Raw genomic sequence first — 22,863 nt, 5'->3', positions numbered from 1 at the left:
TGTCATTTTCGAGCAATGCAACCCGTGACTTGTGTGCATGTGTTATTTCTACTTTCTGTATATTTTCTGTTAGGTATTTGATTCATAGAAGAAAATAATGCTTTCTTAAGTAAAAGTTGAATTAAAAAATAAGAGCAATGTTATTCGTATGAGTCACACTTTGCTCACGAATGTCACAAATATATGTACTCATTTAAAAACTTTTAAGAAAAAAGGGGTTTAACTATGCATATAATTTGACGGAAATCACAGGGTCATGGCCAATGAGGTTCTTGGAAATTGTATCGTGTAAATAAACATGGTTTATTCTAGGTTACTTTGGAAGAATTGCGAATCATTTATCCAACAATTAATAAAAAATTAGTCACATAAGTAAAAATTAGTTTGTGCATTAGTTGTAAATTTACTTATGTTGCTAACTTTTATTGATTGTTCGTAAATTATCCAAAATCTTCAAGGTAGTTTAAAACTCGCCAAATAATACACGTGATGCTAATATTTATCAAAAATTATACATCATTTGGTCACTATTATAAGTAAAACTTTGCATTTTAAATTCTTTCAATTAATAATGTATATGGTCTTTATTATAAACTACATACATAATTTATTAAATGAATGTAAAATACAAAGTTTTGCTTATAAGAGTGACCGGAACGTGTACTACATTTTTTTAAAGAAGGTGCACTACATAGAATAGCGTGCACGCGTTCGTGTGTATACACGTACATCACTAGTCATACGCATAAATGTATATATGTAGGTACGAATGCATATATTGCATAATATGTTTTGTATTCAATTTCTATGGGATTTTCTTGTTTTTTAAGTGAAACTTAGCAGAAAAGTTGAAAGGGCAATGCGTGTTGTTTTCTTTTAACAAACAAGTTTGAGCCTTACAAAACTCTTGTGATTCATCATCAACCTTTTTTCGCTTTACATGAATTTATACACGGAAGTTCCTATAGATGGGATGAAAGAATTTGAGAGAATTCTCAATTGTGTTGCTATGCAATTTTGATTCATTTCATAGCAACACAATTGAGAATTCTCTCAAATTCATATAGATGGGACGAAACATACATACATGGATGAACTTTGAAGCCTAGCTACCAGCGTGACAATGCTTCTAACAACCTTTGGATTAGCATAGTACACATTTTTTTTTTAATTAACCCTTCGGTTTTAAGAGAAAAACCCCTATTAAAAGTTTGGTCTGATTAAAAATTATTCTCAGGAATCAAGTTCAGGTTCTACTGAACCATTCGTCTCAAAGAGAATTCATTAACCACTTTTTTTTTTTTGAAAGAGTTCATTAACCACTTAAAATCAAGATTTCTCTGTTATTATGGGACAACAACCGTGCACCATGTAGTAGCAATTGTAAGATTCAATTAATTTGATGCAATAGCATGTCAAATTCATGAACCACTCTTTTAATTTGGCATTTTTTTTTTCCCTCTACAGCATTATCAACGATTATGCGGTGTCCATGTCACATGCATGGAGAATAAAAATCTAAAGTAAATCATTCATATATCATGAACTACTTTTTTTGGTGTAAATATCATGACTTACCTTTAACCCACACATATCTACGCAAACGAATTAATCAAACGACATTTTATGGGAAAAAGAATAAAAATCATACTCCATCCGTTTCAAAATGAGTGTCGTTTAATGTTTTTACACACATTAAAAAATGTGATAATCAAAAGACATGACAATTTTACTAAATTAACTTTATTTACTACATCAGTGTAATGCTCTGGAAGTAGTGTATACTTAATTAATTAGAGGGTGCAATTGAAAGTAAAATAATAATTCTACATTGAAAAGTGCAACTAACATTCATTTTAAAACAATATTTTTTTTATAAAACGACGCTAATTTTAAAACGGATAGAGTACTTGCTTTGTGCAATACAACCTAACACCTTTAAAGTGGGTTTCAATGTAAATAGTTTGGTGAATAAAATTTAAAGTGGGGAAGTTAGAGTTGTTTTTATAATAAATTTATGATATACCTATAATATCTACTTTTAATTTGTTAATTAACAATTAATATCGTCCACTTTACGCTCTAAAGTGAGTTGCTCACTTAAAAGAAGCAGAATCGTAATTGTAACAAATTGAATATGCATTTATAATAGGGTTAAATAATTTTTTCATCCCTAAAAACATTAGTAAATTTTGATTTTAGTCACTAAAACATAAAAGGGAAATGCTAACCGGTGCCCCCAGGGCACTAGTTAAGGGTATGAAAAGGGAAATTATAAGTAGTTAATGCATTGAAATTGTGTAATTAATTTATAATAAAGTCAAAAACAATTTCCTTTTATGATAATAATTTCCTTTTATGGTATGCTTAACCAGTGTCCCGGGGGCACCGGTCAGCATGACCCTATATATATTTTTTTGTTCAAGGAGTATATTAATTAGAAATTCACCCTTTAAGGTGAATACGTGGAAGATTCAAGATTCAAAACTCGACTCCTACACATCGCAATATTCCTACTAACCGAATTCACGAGACTATTAATATGTTAGATTATGTCTAACAAAAACACCTATTTCATTCTATTTTCGGGACTAATATGTTTATAGTGCCCAAAAAAATAGAGGTTGAAAGCTGACGAAAATTTATCGAGAGACAAAAAAGTAATAGTTACCTTAATGTAAGACTAAAAATATAGACTATATATTACACTGAGTTTGGTGAATAAGAAGGGGATTTGAATAAAAATAATAATGTTACATTGAATTCAATACTCAACCAAGACTATCTATCTCATCAAAATAAAATAAAAAAGATACTAATAACAGAGATTGGTTTTTTTGGAAAAGACTAATTTTTCACAACATAATGAATACGACTAAAAGAAGTGTCTATATTTAATGTTTCGTCTCGAATATAATTATCTCTAAAAAAGCAAAAAATAAATAAAAAATAAAAAAATACTTAACCAAGACGATTAGACAAAGCAACCTGTGAGGTGCAAGATATGTTAGCAAGAATGACTTTGAAGATCTCAATATCACGTCTGATTCTAAGCACACCTTGTTGGTATCCATATTCTTTAGCAGATTGTTCCAACAATTCAACAATTTTGGGATGGTGAATCACTTTGATGCTCACCCAAATCCTCTCCATATTTTCTTCTTCTTCCTTTTTGCCTACTAGCACTGGAACATGCCCTTTGTTACTTTGTTTCATGTCTCCTATCTCATTCAGTATTAATTCTTCTACATATCTTTGCATTTTGATTTATATATATAAAGCTTATGCAAATATACATATTTATATACTTGGTATTCACTTGTTGGATGAGATTAAATTAAACTAATATATTCTTTTGTGCCGTAAAGTTGGAATGATTCATTAGCATGCTTGAGTGGTATATTTTTAATAAGCATAATGCCCATAGGTGATGAAGGAAAGGAGTGTGCTTTTCTATTACCATGATTTAATATAGTTCATTGTCTTGACTTTACGAATGTCAACCTAAATTTAGTGACATCTTAATAAAAAAACTTTGGTGACATATTGCTTTATTGGACTTTCCCTCTCTTTTATTTAACGTGTATTAGACTTTCTGTTACTACGTATGCATAAATCAGAATATGCAAGTGTAGTTTCATATACGGATAAAATAAAAATATAGATAAAAGAAAGTCAGATTATCTTAATAAAGGAAAAGTAAGCCAGGGGATTAGTTTAGTGGCAAGGGGTTTAAGTGGTATCTATTAACATAACAAGTCAATTAAAGAGAAACCTCCTAGAAAAATAAATTTAACATCATTTTTTATTATTTTTAAATAGAAACTTGTTTTATTGTTGTTCACAAGGTGTAAATTGCAAGTTGTCCAAGTTACATTCTTTCTTCCTACTAGATTAATAGCCTTTTGTCGTGTCACATTTTATTATTGATGCACCAAAAACATCGGTCCATTTATTATAAACTATTTTTATCTTCTGATCACTCTCTTTTTATGTTTGCACATTTAATCCATAAATTGAGGTTTTTACTTTCTTTTAAAATATATAAGATTTACCTTTGGATATGTGATGACAGGCTGTCATGTTATAAATTTAAGGGTTAATTAAGTTTTTAGTCCCTATAAATATTCACAGTTTTGTTTTTAGTCCCTACAAAATAAAATCACACTTTTTAGTCCCTATAAAATTTTCCATCAACATTTTTAGTCCCTGTAAAATTTTTCCACCAGCATTTTGGTCCCTGTAAAAAATTTCTACCAACATTTTTGGTCCCTAAAATGCTTAAGAAAAATGTTACAGGGACTAAAAAGTGTGATTTTATTTTGTAGGGACTAAAAACAAAACTGTGAATATTTATAGGGACTAAAAACTTAATTAACCCTAAATTTAACATAGGAGTCATTTTATAGTCATTTTAGCAAATGTTTATATATTTTAATTGAATTTTGTAATAAATCAAAGGAAGGATCATGGAAGGAATAAAAGTGCACACAGGACCTAAGGACCATGACAAATCACACAAACCAAACGACTTTGTTTACAGGATGTATCAAGTTATAACCTTTTGGGGTATAGACACTACAAATATTTCAGTGAAGAGAAATGAGACAAGAAATGAAGAATGCAAAAGAATTACCTACTGGCTCATGCGCAATGCACACTAGGAGTTGTGCATCATGCAACTAGGAAGAAAACAAAAGTGTCTCGCCACTCATGTGTGATGCGCGCAAGGCCATGCGCATCGCGCACAACCGTTTCTTGAAAATTAGGGAAACACGAGTTAATAAATAATTACACTCGTTCTCTTCGAAAAGGAGACTTTTTTTTTTGACTTGGAAGCTAGATAACACAATTCATGAAAGCTAGGTGCAACCAAAAACATCCTAGAGGTGTGGAATCATCATAAGATGATCCTATACGTATGTATTGCTTTTCATATACTTTTGTTCATGTTTAGTTATCATGAGTAGCTAGTTTTCAAGGTTAGGTCATGTAGAGGACCTTCTATGTAGTTACTTCAACTATGTAATCAATTGAGTACCTTTGAATACAATTGAATTGCTTAGTTTTATTCAGTTAATATTTGCTCTTAACGCTTTTTATGCGTTTATGAATTTTCATGAATCAATCTAGGTTTTGAATGACTATTAACCATAGCTTTTGAAACTCGACTTAATATTAATTGTTCAATCTCTATTAGCTTTAGACATATTCTATTACCATCTTTCTGATGATTTTTTAATGTGCAATCGAACCTTTAATGATTACGAACTCACCAAAGACTTTAGGGGGTTGTGATCAGTGAAGCGGGTTATGGTCCAAGACATTGGTCATAACTATTTTGTTAGAACATTGTGAAATTATGTAGGCAATTTTAGGCTTTCGACACAGTTATCAAGTAGCAAAAGAGGGTCGAATTGAACATGATCTAATCGCTTTTTTTATCAATTTTTATCTCGTTAATTATTAACCAAATATTGCCAAGTGTAAACCCTCCAATTTACACATCCTAATCATAATCGTTGTTGTCAGATAGAAATTTTATAATCCATGTTTAGACAAATTTATAATTATTATTACGCAATGACAATTTAGTACGCTTGCTAAATTGACAATCAAGTTTTTGACGTCGTTGTCGGTGATTGTTTATTCATTTTAACAAGGCAACTGTGATTTCAATTTGAGCAAGTTCTATGAGATTTGTCAACACTGCTTCCCATAAGAACCACAAAAGACCAAAAGAGGTCGAGGCTCTTTCAAATATGTCTATAATAGGATGAACAAAAGATTGGTTGTTGGCTCTCCCAAGTGGAAATATCCAAACTTGGGAAGATCTAGACTTGAAGTTTATGGAGTGGTTCTTTCCTGTAATCAAGTTATTGGAGAAACAAACTGAAATCAACAACTTTGAGCAAGGTGATGCAGAGACTCTTTACGATGCATCATAACAATTTAAATTGCTGAAAAGCTGTTTGGGACATGGTATTGATATTATAATATAATGACAACTTTAAAGTTATCTACTATTAATAGCTAGTTTTGGTTGAACCTTTTTCTTAACAGATTTATCCTTCACAACTTCTCTTCTTCACTTGCGTGGTGACCAACATGTCTACTTTCATCTAATATGCGAATCACTTGAATTTCTAACATGTAATTCTCTCAAGAGCTTTTTTGCGATGATATATGTGCTTGCAATAAAAGAAATAATTGAGTTTGTTAGATCTCACATTCATCATACATATTTGACAAAAATGCACCAGGTGTTCATTCTATACTATAGTCCCAAAAAAATAGAGATCCAAAGCTAGTGGAAATTTATTGAGAGACAAAAGTAATAATTACCTTAATGTAAAAGACACTAAAAATATAGACTACTTGTATACGTTACTTTGAGTTTTTTAATACTCAACCAAGGCGATCTCTCTTGTAAAAAATAAAATTGTATTAGGGGGGTTGGTTTAGTAAAAGAAACTAGATTCCAACAATATGATAAATTAATATTCAAATTCGATTGGTTGGAAGAGACGGTTTGAAAGTGATATATAGAATATAGGAAAAACCAAAGAATAAAAATGAAAAAAAATTAGGAGATGTCAGCAAGAATGTCTTTGAAGTCGTCAACATCACATATGATTCTAAGCACACCTTGTTGGTATCCATACTCTTTAGCAGATTGTTCTAAGAATTCAACAATTTTGGGATGGTGAATGACTTTGATGCTCACCCAAATCCTCTCCATATCTTCTCCTTTGCCTACTAGCACCGGAACATGCCCTTTGTTACTTTGTTTCATATCTTCTCTCTAATTCAATATTGATTATTCTCTTTGGCTTTTGCTTTATATAGAGCATATGCAGATATGTCTACTTAGTTATATATATACTTGCTATTCACTTGTTGGATGAAATTAAATTAAATAAAACTAATCTATTCTTTTGTGGCGTGAAGTTGGAATCATTCATTAGCATGCTTGAGTGGTTTTGTTTTCAGTAAGCACAATGCCCATATGTGATGAAAGAAAGGAGTGTGCTTTTTTCTATTTGCATTGGTTAATTATAGTTCATTGTCTTGACTTTATGAATGTCAACCTTAATTAGTGACATCTCAAAAAAAAAATAACATTAGTGACATATTGGTCTATTGGACTTTCTCTCTTTTTTATTTTTTTTGGTGGTGGCCGGAGTTTGAACCCTAGACCTTACATATTTTATGCATTGTCCATACGAACTGAGCTAAGCTCACAGGGGCTTCTCTCTTTTTCATTTAACGTGTATTAGATTTTGGTATGCATTAATCGGAATATGCAAGTATATTTTCATACATGGATAAAAGAAAGTCAATCTCCAACAACTTATAGAAAAAAATTTCCAATCAATGCACTTAAACATCCTTTTCTTTGTCTATACTTGTGACAAGTACTCTTTTAAGTACTCTTTTTTTTTTTTTTTGGGTAGATAGACGAAATGGCAAAGCCATTATAAACTCACACACACAAGTGGAGGTATCGAGGTTCGAACCCCAGTCATGGCATACAGCCTAACAATTTCGGCATTTTGCCAGTTGAGCTAGGACTTATGGATCTCTTTTAAGTACTCTTAATAGTAAATTTTTATGAAAATATGTGTAATCAATGCATTGGAATTTGTAACATTTAACTTTTTTAAGAAATGCTTTCTAAATTTGGGATGTTTAAAAAAGCCCACGAACACTCGTTAACAAGACACATTAAATTATGGGTCTTGCTAACACTTGTTAATGATTCAAAAATAGAAATGATTTATAAATTTTATGTAGAAAAAGTTACTTTCAAACTTTCAATATGTTAAATGCATTATTCTCAAGACAAAATTTCATCTTTAAACTTCTTAACAAATGTTCAAAAGCACTTCTAAGCATTTCCATTGAATTATTTATCAAATTGAATTATGTGTCTTACTTTCTTTGAAAGTGTGTACTATTAGATTAAAAATGACATGTGGTATTCTAGACCTCAATGGTCAAACTAAAAACCATGATGTAATACTCTCTCCGTCCCTCAATAGATGACCTAGTTGACAATATACATTATTGACTTGACATACTTTGACCATATTTTTCTACTAATTCACAAAGATAAATAATATCATGTAAGATATTGTTGGATTCGTCTCGATGAATATTTTTAAAATATTAAATTTTCATAATATTTTTAGTAGAGAATCGAAGATATCAAAGATAAAACATATGCATTGGTACGTGTGTCAGAATCAACTAGGTCATCTATTGAGGGACGGAGGGAGTAACAACTAAAGGCGTAAGTTCTATTAAATTCATAACAATATAAAAGGGAAGATTGTCACTATCTCAAATTTCACTAAAACTAAAGCCAGACTAATAAATTCCTCAATTTGAAAGCCATATAACAACACAAGAAATATATGAGACAAATAAAATATGTTTCCTTACAACATTCTAAGGCTGCTATTTAATGAAGTGAAAAAAGCAATCTTTTTTTTCCACTACCAAATACTGAAACCAATAAGTTTGCTATACAAATTCCTTCAAAAAAAATAATAAGTTTGCTATACAAATAAAATGCAAATGAACTGCTTTCAAAGACTTCTAACCATCTTTTCCTAACTTTTTCTCCTCTCAATTATTTTTGCATTAAGATTCTAACTTCCTACCAAGATGATGCCCTACGATTAAGATACATTTCATGTAGCTGTTTTTGTGCCATTGCCATATCCTTACCACTCAATTTGTCTAGCTGATTTTCTGCCATTTCCCTATCCATAGGCTCCGTTTCCTCAACCTGCTCTATTGCCATTTTCCTATGCATATACTTCAAGCAAAGAAAGTGGATCAACCTGTGATGTTCATCAAGATTGGTGTAGGAGACACCAAAATCCTTCATCTGAATCAATAACTTGAGAGCCTTATCTGAATTAGTTAGCTTGTTATCCAACAATGGGAGAATAGTACAAAAGATCAATGATTAATTTTGAATCCTTCTTTTGGGCCTCTTCCAAGATCTTCCCAGCCTCTTTCATGCCATATAGATCAGGTGAAAAATAAATCCAAAAAGCTTCACTAGTGTATAAACCTATACTTTCCATTAGCATTACCATCTCCAAAGCTTGTCCGATTTCCCCAGCTTTAACATAGGCACTAATAATTATATATCTTGAAAACATATTCTGAAGGACTCAGTAGCGGACCATCTGCAATCATTTTAAAGATCAATTGCTTGGCTGCATCGAAATCTTCAAACCGACATAAGGCTTTGATAATATACACATCCTACTTTTCCACCCTCCTTCCCAGATCTCCACCTCCTCAAGGATATCAAAATCAGTCAACATCTCCAAAGCCAAATGTAAGGTTTCAACTAGTTTAGTTTGACAAGAGGTTTCAATAATTTTGAGTAGAAAATGTTGTTGATGTTGAAGTAGAGTGGTTAAGTCAAGAGCATTAATATGAAATGATTTTGTAGCCATGACCATGAGGAGGAGCATTACTAAGAAGACTCGTCACTTTCTCGAAATCTTCGGAAGCGGTGACATTGTCATCACAATATGAAAAAGAGGGATTGCAGGAAGTGAATGGTGATTGACGTAAAAAGTTAGGGATATACAGAAAGAGCTTAGGTTTAGGGTTAGGAATTCTTCTTGGTGAGAAGGAGCTGGAAGAAGAAGTGATGTAATGGCTGCCATGTCTTGCAGAGCAGAAAGGTGTTTATACACGCCTAGGTTTTATTTGGTTACCCTGTCGTGCTTTGTAATGGTTTCTTGACTTTTCACGAACCATAATTTGTGAGGATGAGATTTTGAACGAATAATAAATCACATTATTATAGGAGAATGCTGAAGCTCGCGAAAAAAAAATATCCCGACGGCATCGCGAATGTTTGTTTTACCCAGGTTGTTGAAACATTGATATTGTGTCTAGTATTACTCATTTTGCTATCTTGGTTCATATCCAGATTTAGTTTAGTTAACGGTAATGATAATGTAGATATATGATGAAATTGCATAGACATAACATCCCAGCAAAACAATAAAGAGCATCCGGTCATACATATTTCAAGAATACATTATGTTCACTCTCCACCGTGACCACATTGTATCACCACATATACAATCCTTGACCAAATGATATGGATTCTTATGTGAACTTACACCGTTGGATTTCACACAAATCTTTTCTTTCAAGCAAAGGCAAAATCTGACAGTACGTAAATCAACTGACCAAATTCATTGAAATCAAAATAACAGGAAAATCTACATAATAACGCTGCAATAGCAAAATAACATGCAATGACTTCGTATCGGCCACAAGATCCTTAGTATTGCATAATGAAGAGTATATAGAAGATCATACAGAGTAGTTTTATGTAACTTGCATCCCAAGTAATATGTAGTAGCTAGTTATTCTCTAAGATAGATGTACATTAGCTTATCATGCAGTCTCAATACATGTATATATAGCTTCTGTACTCACAGTTTCAATCAATAAGAATTCATTTTCTCTTTTCTATTGTGTTCCATAATATGGTATCATGCGCCTTCTCCCAAGGGGAAAGGTTGTTACGATCCTCAACGGCCTCTAACCGTTTTTCTCCGCTGTGATTTCTTCTCCGATCACCTTCATGATCGTTTCTCCGCTTGATTCATGATGCTAGATTCTGTTCTATGCATGTTGATCTTCATCATTGTTGCATACTCTGTTTTTCGGTTTGATTGAATTCTTGTTCAATCTCACTTTTCTTCTCGTTCTTTCTTCTTGATTCTTCTTCTTTCTTGTTGTGATTGATTCACAAGTTTCTCACTGTGATTTCAATCCTTCTTTCGTTCTGAATTCTTCATTTCTTCATTTTCTTCGCCATTTTTCACCATTTTCATGGCTCCTCGAAACAATTCACCTGATACTGAATCAGTTTTCTTTGTACATCCTAGTGAAGGTCCTACTTCTCTCTCTATCACTCTTAAGCTTACTGGTTCCAATTACATTGCTTGGAATCGCACGGTTAAGCGTGCATTGGGAACGAAGAACAAATTAGGGTTCATTGATGGATCTATTCCAATTCCAGCTGAGGATGATCTTAATCGCACTGCTTGGGAACTATGCAATCATTTGGTACAATCTTGGCTCATTCATTTAGTTTCTGATTCAATTGCACAAACTATTATCTTCTATGATACTGCATTTGATGTTTGGTGTGATTTGCAAGAAAGGTTTTCCAAGGTTGATCGCATTCGCATTGCCAATCTTCGTTCCACTATCAACAATCTTAAGCAAGGATCTAAGTCTGTTTTAGACTACTTCACTGAGATGAAGGCTCTTTGGGAAGAATTGGCTTCTCACAGACCTATTCCTAATTGTTCATGTGTTCACACATGTCGTTGTGCAGCTTCAAGAGTTGCTAAAACTCATAGAAATGAAGATCAAATCATGCAGTTTCTTACAGGTCTCAATGACCAATTTGCAGTTGTCAGAACACAAGTGTTACTTCTTGATCCTCTTCCTTCATTGAACAAAGTGTATTCACTGGTTGTTCAAGAGGAAAGTAACAATGCTTCTCTTTCTTCTTTGAGTGTGTCTGATGACTCTTCTGTGCAAATCAATGCTTCTGAAGCTAGGAAATTTCCAAATCGTGGAAAGAATCCCTCTCAATCTAAGCCTTCTAGATTCTGCACCTTCTGTAACAGAACTAATCATATTGTGGACTTCTGTTACTTAAATCATGGCTTTCCAAATAAAACTCAACCCAGAGTTAATGCTGCTACTAATGAGGATGTTGAGGCTGGAAATTCCTCCTCTATTGGTCCTGGTTCTTCTACTGGTTTCACTCAAGAGCAATTGGTTCAACTTGCATCCCTGTTACAACAAGCAAACTTGGTTGTCCCAACATCTTCATCACCTCAAGCCTCTTCTAATCACATTGCAGCTACTCTTTTAATCTCCACCTCTATTTCTGCACCTGAGTCTTCTTCATCAGGTATACACTCTAAACCTTCTTTTTGGTTACTTGACTCAGGGGCTAATGAACATATTTTATGCAATCTTTCCTTTTTCAGCTCTTTTTATAAGATATCACCTGTTTATGTTTCATTTCCAAATAAAACTTGTGTTCTTGTTCAGTATGCTGGTACTGTTTCTTTCACTTCTTCTTTCTACCTTAGTCATGTTTTATATTCTCCAAAATTTACTCATAACCTCATTTCTGTTGCTAAGCTGTGTGAATCTTTGTCATATTCTTTGCTCTTCACTTCTGCTCATTGCATCATACAGGACAAAATGTCTTTGAAGATGATTGGTTTGGCTAAGCAACAGAGTGGCCTATACAAATACAATCCATATTCATGCTCTTCAAATTCTGCCTTTAGTAATGTTTCAAATAAACATTGTAATGCTGTTTCAGCTTTTTCTTGTAATTCCAGTACTAGTATACCTCCAAATGCTCTATGGCATTTTAGACTTGGACACTTGTCTAATCAAAGACTTCATTCTATGTCTCTTTTGTATCCCAATATTATCAATAATATCAATAATAAAGATGCTTGTGATTTGTGTCATTTTGCTAAGCATAAACATTTACCTTTCAGTTCAAGTATTTCTCATGCTTCTACCAATTTTGAATTACTTCATCTTGATATTTGGGGTCCCTTATCCATTGCTTCAGTTCATGGTCATAGATACTTTCTTACCATTGTAGATGATCATAGTAGATTTCTTTGGGTGATATTACTCAAATCTAAAGCTGAGGTCTCCCAACATGTTATTCATTTCATTACTATGATCCAAACCCAATTTCACATTACCTCTAAAATCATCAGAACTGATAATGGACCTGAGTTTATGCTTTCCACATTTTATGCTTCTCATGGTATAATTCATCAAAAATCTTGTGTTGAAACTCCTCAACAAAATGGTAGGGTAGAAAGGAAACATCAACATATCCTTAATGTAGGAAGAGCCTTGTTATTTCAATCCAAACTCCCACCTTCATTTTGGTCTTATGCCATTCTTCATGTTGTTTTTCTAATCAACAAAGTCCTTACTCCTGTTCTTAATAATCATTCACCTTATTTTGTCTTGCATAATAAGCTTCCTGATCACACTTTATTCAAGGTTTTTGGATGTTTGTGTTATGCATCCACTCTTCATTCTCACAGAACTAAATTACAACCTAGAGCTCGAAAGTCTGTTTTTTAGGTTATAAATCAGGTTTTAAGGGTTTTACCCTCTATGATCTTCAGTCTAGAGAGATTTTTGTCTCCAGACATGTCACATTTCATGAAACTTTCCTTCCTTACCCACATTCATCTCTTTCTACAACTCCTGATTGGGACTATTTTTATTTTACACCTGATTCTGCCACTCCCAATCAATCTCCAATCCTTCATTCACCTGCCATCATTGATGACATTATTTCATCTTCACCTTCTCCTAACCCTCCTGCTTCACCACCTATACCTATCATTCCACCTGTTCCCAGACATTCCACCAGACAAACCAATACTCCTTCTTACTTACAAGACTATGTTTGTAACAATATTCATACTTCTCCTTATCCTATTAATAATTACATTTCACATCACAATTTATCTAACAGTTACTCTTCTTTTGTTATGTCCCTTCACACTATCACTGAGCCCAAATCATATGATGAGGCAAGCAAGCATGACTGTTGGAAACAAGCCATGCAAGTTGAACTGCAAGCTCTTGAGAAAACTGGTACCTGGCAACTTGTTGATTTGCCACCCAACATTAAACCTATTGGCTGCAGATGGATTTATAAAGTCAAACATCATGTTGATGGGTCCATTGAAAGATATAAGGCTAGATTGGTTGCCAAAGGTTACAATCAAATTGAGGGCCTTGATTACTTTGATACTTACTCTCCTGTTGCTAAACTCACTACAATCAGGCTTGTCATTGCTCTCTCTTCAATACACAACTGGCATTTGCATCAACTTGATGTTAACAATGCCTTCCTTCATGGTGATTTGCAAGAGGATGTGTACATGATCATCCCTCCTGGTGTGAAACCTAATAAGCCTAATCAAGTTTGCAAACTCAGAAAGTCTTTTTATGGTTTGAAACAGGCTAGTAGGAAATGGTATGAAAAACTGACATCTGTGCTTGCTCAACATCACTACATTCAAGCTTCTTCTGACCATTCACTTTTTGTCAAGAAGACATCCTCCTCATTCACTATTTTGTTAGTGTATGTGGATGATATTATATTAGCTGGTGATTCACTTGATGAGTTTTCTCACATCAAAACTGTTCTGGATGATTCATTCAAGATCAAAGATTTAGGCCAACTCAAATATTTTCTTGGTATTGAGGTTGCACATTCAAAGCTTGGCATTTCACTTTGTCAGAGGAAATATTGTCTAGACTTGCTTGAAGATTCAGGCACTATAGACTCCAAAACTGTTTCCACTCCATCTGATTCCTCTATCAAGCTTCATCTTGATTCTAGTCCTTCATATGATGACATTCCTTCCTATAGAAGACTAGTAGGCAGATTGCTTTATCTCAATACCACTAGGCCTGGTATCACATTTATTACCCAACAACATAGTCAGTTTTTATCTCATCCTACACAAACACACCATACAGCTGCTTTAAGGGTTCTTAGATACCTTAAAGGATGTCCAGGCAGAGGTTTGTTCTTCCCCATAACCTCCTCTATCAGTTTGCAAGGCTTCTCTGATGCATATTGGGCAGGATGTCTTGACACCAGAAGATCCATTTCTGGTCGGTGTTTTTTCTTGGGCAATTCTCTCATTTCATGGAGGACAAAGAAACAACTTACTGTTTCTAGATCATCTTCAGAAGCAGAGTATAGGGCTTTGGCATCTGCCACATGTGAACTCCAATGGATTCTGTACTTGCTTCATGACCTTCACATTTCATGCCCTAAACTGCCTGTCCTCTACTGTGAGAATCAGAGTGCCCTACATATAGCTGCAAACCCTGTTTTCCATGAACGTACGAAACATTTGGAAATTGAATGCCATATTGTCAGAGAGAAGTTACAAGCAGGCATTCTCAAGCTGCTCCCAGTCTCTTCTCAGGATCAACTAGCTGACTTCTTTACTAAGGCTTTGCTTCCCAAACCTTTCAATATTCTCTTGTCCAAGATGGGACTGATAAACATTTACCAGCCTCCATCTTGTGGGGGGCTATTGCATAATGAAGAGTATATAGAAGATCCTACATAGTAGTTTTATGTAACTTGCATCCCAAGTAATATGTAGTAGCTAGTTATTCTCTAAGATAGATGTACATTAGCTTATCATGCAGTCTCAATACATGTATATATAGCTTCTGTACTCACAGTTTCAATCAATAAGAATTCATTTTCTCTTTTCTATTGTGTTCCATAATACTTAGCATGCTGAAAAATTAACACTCTAATTCCAGAGTATAGATCAGACTAAAAACCGACAATCAAATAAGAACTAGAGGCATTAATTCTACTCAATTAACAACATTATAGTAAGGGAAGACTCTCAGTGTCACAAATTCGCCAAAAACTCTAGCCAAACTAAAAAATTCCAGAATTTAAAATTGATATAAGGACACGGCAAGATAAGAAACAGGTAAAATCCGTTTCATTTATCTATGTCTCCTATTTTCTCTAATAAATAACCTATAGGTTTAAATTGTGTATGCTTCACATATCGACTGATGTAGCTGTAATATTTTCGGCAACTGCATCAGATGACAATTGATGTAGGTTTCAAAGTTACAGAAAAATCTACATAATAACATATGCACAAAGGATAACATTAACACTATAGCTTAAACTAAAGATCAACAATTTGAGAAGAACTGAAGATATAGTTCTATTCAATTAACAATATAGTGTATTAAAAATAAAATACTTAACAAGATAATGTATTTAATTTTTGTAGAAGATAATTGATCATAATAATTCAATTGATTTATATCATAACTATAATTTATACACACAAATCAAAACTACAGCCATTATATTAATCTGATTGGTGTTATACCCTAATTTTGGACCTAAAAAATACTTGTTCAATTCTTCTTTTCTTGCATTATAAGTCATTTGATATGTCTCTGATCAATTGCATCTTTCTCTGCATTTTATTTCAATGTTATCTGCAAAATTCACGTAGAAGGGTATTTTAGTCATTTCCTGCATTTAACTCATTTTAATCCTTGAAAATTGTTTGAGTCTTTTAAAATGGTTTGTATAAGCCCTTGCTTCAATCTCATGTCAAAATTCATTTCAAAAAAAAATATCAGTTAGGGCATTTTTTAGTCAATTTAGCCCCTAGGGGCATTTTAGTCATTTCCTGTGTTAAAATTTCTTTCAGTCTTTTAAAAATTTGGTTGAGTCCTTTCAAATAGTTTGAATAAGTCTTCATTTCAATTCTATGTCAAAATCCATTTTTAAATTGCATTTGAAGTCATTTTGAGTCAATTTTGCCCCTAGGGGCATTTTAGTCTTTTCATATGTCAAAACCCTGTTTAAATTCTAAAAATTGTCTCTGAGTCTTTTAATTCGCTTGTATAAACTCTTGCTTTAATCCCTTGTTAGAAAAACCATTTTAAAATTGCATTTGAGTCGTTTCGAGTCATTTTAGCCCCTAGGGGCATTTTGGTCATTTCACATAATATCTCTGTTTCATTTTAATCTGCTGTGTTGTTTTTAATCGTCTCATTTTACGTTAATTTTCAATTTACTTTTTCAATTCAATTTTAGTTTTAATTTTCATTTTTAGTCCTCGCACTTTTGTTATTTACATTTTAATCCCTTTTAAGTTTGTTAGAGTCCAAGTGCCATGTGTCCAAATGCTATTGGTCCTTAAGAGTTTGTTACAAGTCTAGTGCCACATGTCCCACTCCAATTGGTCCAAGCCACTCCCACATCACCTATAAATAAGTCCAAGCCTTGGTCAAAATTAACAACTAATCATTTTTACACTAATTATTTTTCAATCATTTTCACAAAACTTTTTCTCTCAATTTTCCCTCCACCTCTAACAAACTTTAACCACCTCCATCACCACCCTAACAAACTTTCTCCACCACTCTAACCACCATAACCAACTTCCACCACCATCTTCAACAACCGTAACCACCACAATCCTCCATAACTACCACCCCTTTATCCCTAACAACCTCAAATCTCCATCAATCTATCACAATTTTCTCACAAACCTCAACACAAATCATCACCGAATCGGATTCAAGCACCACCGGCGATAGCAAAATCGAACTCAAACGGTGAAACACAACAATCCGGCTCAAACTTTCGAATCGAGTACCTAAATTGCACAACAGATCAAAACGCAGAATGCAATGGAGGAAAACCATTCGAGAATCTGGATTTTCACGTGAAGCTTGGTGAAGATGGCTTCGGTACAGTTTTCCGTTGCTGCAATGTCGAAGCTAAATGAATCGTGGCTGTTAAACAAAGCAAGAACAAGAAGAGGGAAGAGAGAACGTGAAGCTGTTCTTCACAACTGAAGGAGATGTGCAAGACGAAAATGGAAAGGAAGGAAGCACATAAAAGCTGCGTTCAAAGAAGAAGATTGAATCCAAGGCGAAACTTGAGGTAATTGTTCTTTTATTCCTTCGAATCTCCATTCGTAGATCTAGACTCTGAGGTTTGGTTATTGAAAATTTCGTTTGCGGATTCGAATAGAGGAAGGAGAGAGGATTTGAAATATGTAAAAATTTTCACGTTTAGAGGAGTTTTGAAACTCCGGTGCGGTGGTGCCACCACCGGCCACCGCACCGGAAAACAAGTTTCCACCGAAGAAGAAAGAAGTGTGGGGCGCTGCAATTAGCCTTAGGAAAAAGGAAGAGGAACTTTCATGTATTCTTTAGTTTGCAACGTGACCATGTCTGTTAGCAACTCAACCATTATATCCTTGATCCATTTCCTAACCCATTCTTTCTAACAAACCATGACCCGCTCCAGGCCCATTTGTCTTCTTGTTTTTTTAAAAATTACTACAGTTTTGCTGTTGGCACCATGTTACATGCTAAATACACCTCCGCCATGTCCTTTTTATGTAGAAAAACTCCACAATTTTTCTTGTGACTTTCTTGACGATTTTGTGAGAATTTTTGACGTATTTCGTATGTTGATTTTGATCCAAAGTAGGTGAAGTAATTTTGATTGCGTCGATTTCGTTTTCTTTTAATTCTTGGTGTCAAATTGTGTTAAAAATTTCTAAGACTTGTGTGATTCTTTTTTGGCTCATAACCGTTGGTACTTGATGTTCGCTTGTGAAATGTGATTTCATGCTGAAATTCACTTCAAGATTATGTGCAACTTTCTTGTGCTTTTGGCTCACTTTTTCTTATAAAACTTTGTGCAATTTTGAAGTGATTTTGGTTCTTGAATTTAGCACATAATAGTGACTTTGAATATGCATTTTTTTGAGTGAATTGGCCTCTTGATTTTGTATGTACTTGCTGTTCGGTTTGGTCTCTTATCATGGATTTTGTACTATGTGAATAATGTGTATTTCTTGCGTCAAGTAAAGTGCAAATAGACTTGGAAATACTATGATTGTATTGCATGCTAATGTCCCTTAATTTCTCACATCATGATGAATTTAAAACTCTTGGAATATTACCATTGACGTGAGGATTATAGGCCTTAGTTTTGTCTTAGAATTTTAGTAATCTTTCAAGTACTATTTCATCATGTTTTTTGATTAAGTTCTTGGTCGTCTCTTTGTTAATTTCTAGTTACTTCAATTCTCTTTACTTGTTTCTATTTCTTTTCTATATTTTTGTGCTACTAACCGCTTTCCTTTCATGTTTCATGAGCATATTTCATTCTTCCATTTTAGTTTCATTTCTTGCATATTAATTTTTACCAAAGCTTAGAATGTAAAAACTTAGGAGCTTTTGTAATATTTTACTTCATGTCATTTAAATTCTTGCAAGACCATAGAATGTATCTAGGCCAATGATGTAAAGGACAATGGACTCTAATGATGTACACCGACACAAGCACCGACACATGCACACACACCACTTTAGGTATATAGCTAGAATATGCATGTTTAGATGTATGTTTAGGATTGTATGCTTAGATGAATGTTTAGGCTTTATAATTAGAAAAACCATTTTCCAAAAAAATGTGAACAACATCACTCAAACATTTTTCATAATAAACCTTGGGATCAAAATCCCATTGTATTTTCCTTTTTCATTTTCTTAATCAAATTTCAATAAACTATAATCATACTTTGACTTGTTTTTTGCAAATAACTAATCAAACCCCACTTTTTTCTTAAGTCTCATGCCCTTGAGGCCTCTTTCTCTTATTCTTCAAATTCCCATTTTCGAACTTAAAATCAACCAACAAAAACAAAAACATTTTTTTGGAAGAGAACTACGGTGGATTTGATCCCTTAAACGGGTACGTAGGCAAGGAAAAAAATTCCTTCAATTCAAATAAAATAAAAATTAAAACACATTCTTCTCCCTCCAATTCTTCACTTAGAAAATTCTTAGGTTTAATATCATCTTTCAAAATAGCATTTAAAATTAAAGCGCGCGCGTAGAAATTAAAGACGGTTCCTATAGGATACTATAGTCGTTATGGGTGCCTAACACCTTCCCGTAGCGAAAACAACTCCCGGACCTCGATTCTCAAGGGTTTTGCTTACTTTTTCCCTTCCCAAGAAAAAATAAGATATCACCGGTTTAAAAGGTTCAAACGTAATCAATGTTTGACACCCGAAAACCAAGATAAAACAGCTGGCGACTTCACTGGGGAGATTCGAGAGTTACGCCTAGTCTTTATTTCCACGCTTGCGCTCTTTTTACTTACTTGCTTTCCTATGTGAATAAATGTTTAATTTCTTGCAAACGTGTGGGGTGAGAATATCAAAAGTCCTGCACCCGGGCTGAGTGAACTTAGGATTTAGGAGGGATATAATCGACAATTCATTCCGGGGGTTGCCTCGTGTTTTGGATTATGCGATCAATCCCACATAGCTGAGGCATTTTGGGGGTGATGTTGTCGGCGCGTGCTGTCGCGTTTAGGCACTTTACTTCTAATTGTTCTATGACGCTATGAACCGTAGATAACCAAACCCATCCATGGCCATTTTCTAGGACGTAGTGCGGAGGCTAAACCGAGTGTTGTCTCGAGTTTTAGTCGTCACGCGATACTACACTCAAGATAGACCTTCCACGGATAATCATGGAGCGAGTGTTGTCTCGTGACACCATGATATACGTCGGAGAGGTTGCAACTTGGGAACCTTTTTAGAACCCGGTTACTATTATCCTAAAGCCCTAGATTCACCGGACACCGTGTCCACCCATGACTTCTCGACTTTGAACTTCAAACCCACCATGTTTTCTCCGAACTTGAACATAATCATGCATTCATGCATACATGCATACATGCATAAACCTTTTTTTCATACATTTATCAAAGGACTTAGACAAGTCATCTTTTGGACATCACGGATGTGAACACCAAGTGATACCATCTCAACTAAACTTCTAGTTTTGCTCAAGATCTTCAAATAAAACCGTGTTTCTCCGCGATGTTCACAACCACTTTGACAAGTCTTCTGACAAAAAAAAAAGAGTCTTTTTGCATTTGCATATCATGCATCATATGCATCATTCATCGGTCACAAATGGCTTCCCGTGCTCATTGTCTCCCGGTTCTTCTGCCGCAGTCTGAAAGGTGGCTCGTGCTCGTAAGGTTTATCAACCGGCTAGAATTCATCAAACAAGATTGTACAAGAGAAGAAACATGGCTAACCTTCAGGAAGAGAATGCCAGCCCCTCGGGCCAGCCCATTGAAGAGTCTAATCTGGACGAAATTCTGAGCCTTATTAAAAAGAGCGATTATAAGATTGTTGACCAGCTGCTGCAAACTCCGTCAAAGATATCCATCTTGTCTCTGCTTATGAGCTCAGAAGCTCACAGGAAAGTGTTGATGAAGATACTGGAACAAGCTTATGTTGATCACGAAGTCTCTGTGGATCAGTTTGATGGAATAGTAAGTAACATCACTGCTTGCAATAACTTGGGGTTTGGTGACGATGAACTCCCCGAAGCAGGGAAACACCATAACTTGGCTCTGCATATCTCGGTACACTGCAAGTCTGACATGATATCCAATGTGTTGGTGGACACTGGATCATCTTTAAATGTAATGCCCGAGTCTACACTAAGGCAGTTGAGTCATCATGGAATCTCTCTGAGGGGAAGTAGCTACCTGGTTAAGGCTTTCGACGGATCTCGCAAAGACGTTCTTGGGGAAGTAGACCTGCCAATTACCATTGGACCTGAGACATTCCAGATCACATTCCAGGTCATGGACATCAATGCTTCTTACAGTTGTCTCCTCGGAAGACCGTGGATTCACGACGCTGGGGCAATAACTTCTACTTTGCATCAGAAGCTCAAGTTCATGAGGAACGGGTCCGCTGAAGGGACGTCATTTCAAGGCTTGACTGTTGAAGGAGCAGAACCCCGGAGGGCTGGTACTAGCATGGCTTCATTAAAGGATGCCTAGAAGGCTGTTCAAGCAGGGCAAGCTGCAGGCTGGGGCAAAGTGATTCAGATTCTGGAAAACAAGCGTAAAGAGGGCCTTGGATTCTCCCCAACCTCGGGTGTTTCAACAGGAACTTTCTACAGTGCTGGGTTTATCAATGCTGTTGCTGAAGATGCTGCTGAGAGTAGTTATGTGCCTACATTTGTTGTACCAGGAGGCACTGTGAGAAATTGGGAGGCCATTGATGTTCCTTTAGTCATGCATGCTTCCATGTAATGTGTCTTGTTGCTCATGTTTTTCTTTGTTTTCAAAATAACAATCCTTTCGCTCTGCCCAAGGCGAAAGTGATATCATTGTAAGGGCGTGTTTGTTTCGGCATTGCCGTTTTCAATAAAAGTTGTCGTCTTTCTCACGACTCTTTGTTTTTTTTTACTTTTTAGTGCCTTTTTCTTGGAAATAATGGTAATGCCAGAAAAAAACCAAAACATCTGTATTTTCTTATTAATTTCAAAAATCTGCATCGAAAACACTTTTTCTAAAATCATCCCAATCATATTATGCAGATTGAACCATAATAAACCCGTTGAACACAGTGACCCTATGGTTCCTCCAAATTTTGAATTCCCTGTATATGAAGCTGAAGATGAGGATGATGATTATGAAGAGATACCATATGAGATCACTCGACTGCTTGAGCAAGAAAGAAGAGCCATTCAGCCTCACCAGGAAGAGATTGAGCTTATCAACCTGGGTACTGAAGAAAACAAGCGAGAGATCAAGATTGGTGCTGCACTTGAGCCAGAAGTGAAAAAGAAGATCACTCAGCTTCTTCATGATTATCCAGATGTCTTTGCATGGTCCTATGAAGATATGCCGGGTCTAGATCCCCAGATTGTGGAACATCGGATACCGACAAGACCTGAATGTCCTTCTGTCAAACAGAAATTGAGAAGGTCTCGTCCAGACATGGCTCTTAAGATCAAGGCTGAAGTACAAAAGCAAATTGATGCGGGTTTCCTCATGACAGCTGAATACCCTGAGTGGATTGCCAACATCGTACCAGTACCAAAGAAAGATGGGAAAGTTCGAATGTGTGTTGATTACAGAGATTTGAATAAAGCCAGTCCAAAAGATAACTTCCCATTGCCTCATATTGATGTGCTTGTTGACAGTACTGCTCAATCCAAAGTGTTCTCTTTTATGGATGGTTTCTCCGGTTATAATCAAATACGAATGTCTCCTGAAGATAGAGAAAAGACGTCCTTCATCACTCCGTGGGGAACGTTCTGTTACAAAGTGATGCCGTTCGGCTTGATAAACGCTGGTGCTACCTATCAAAG

This window comes from Medicago sativa, chromosome 5 (genome assembly GCF_051527215.1).
Source record: "Medicago sativa cultivar Bolivia chromosome 5, Bolivia_mono, whole genome shotgun sequence".
Taxonomy (NCBI): Eukaryota; Viridiplantae; Streptophyta; class Magnoliopsida; order Fabales; family Fabaceae; genus Medicago; species Medicago sativa.
This window is presented reverse-complemented; position numbering follows the sequence as displayed.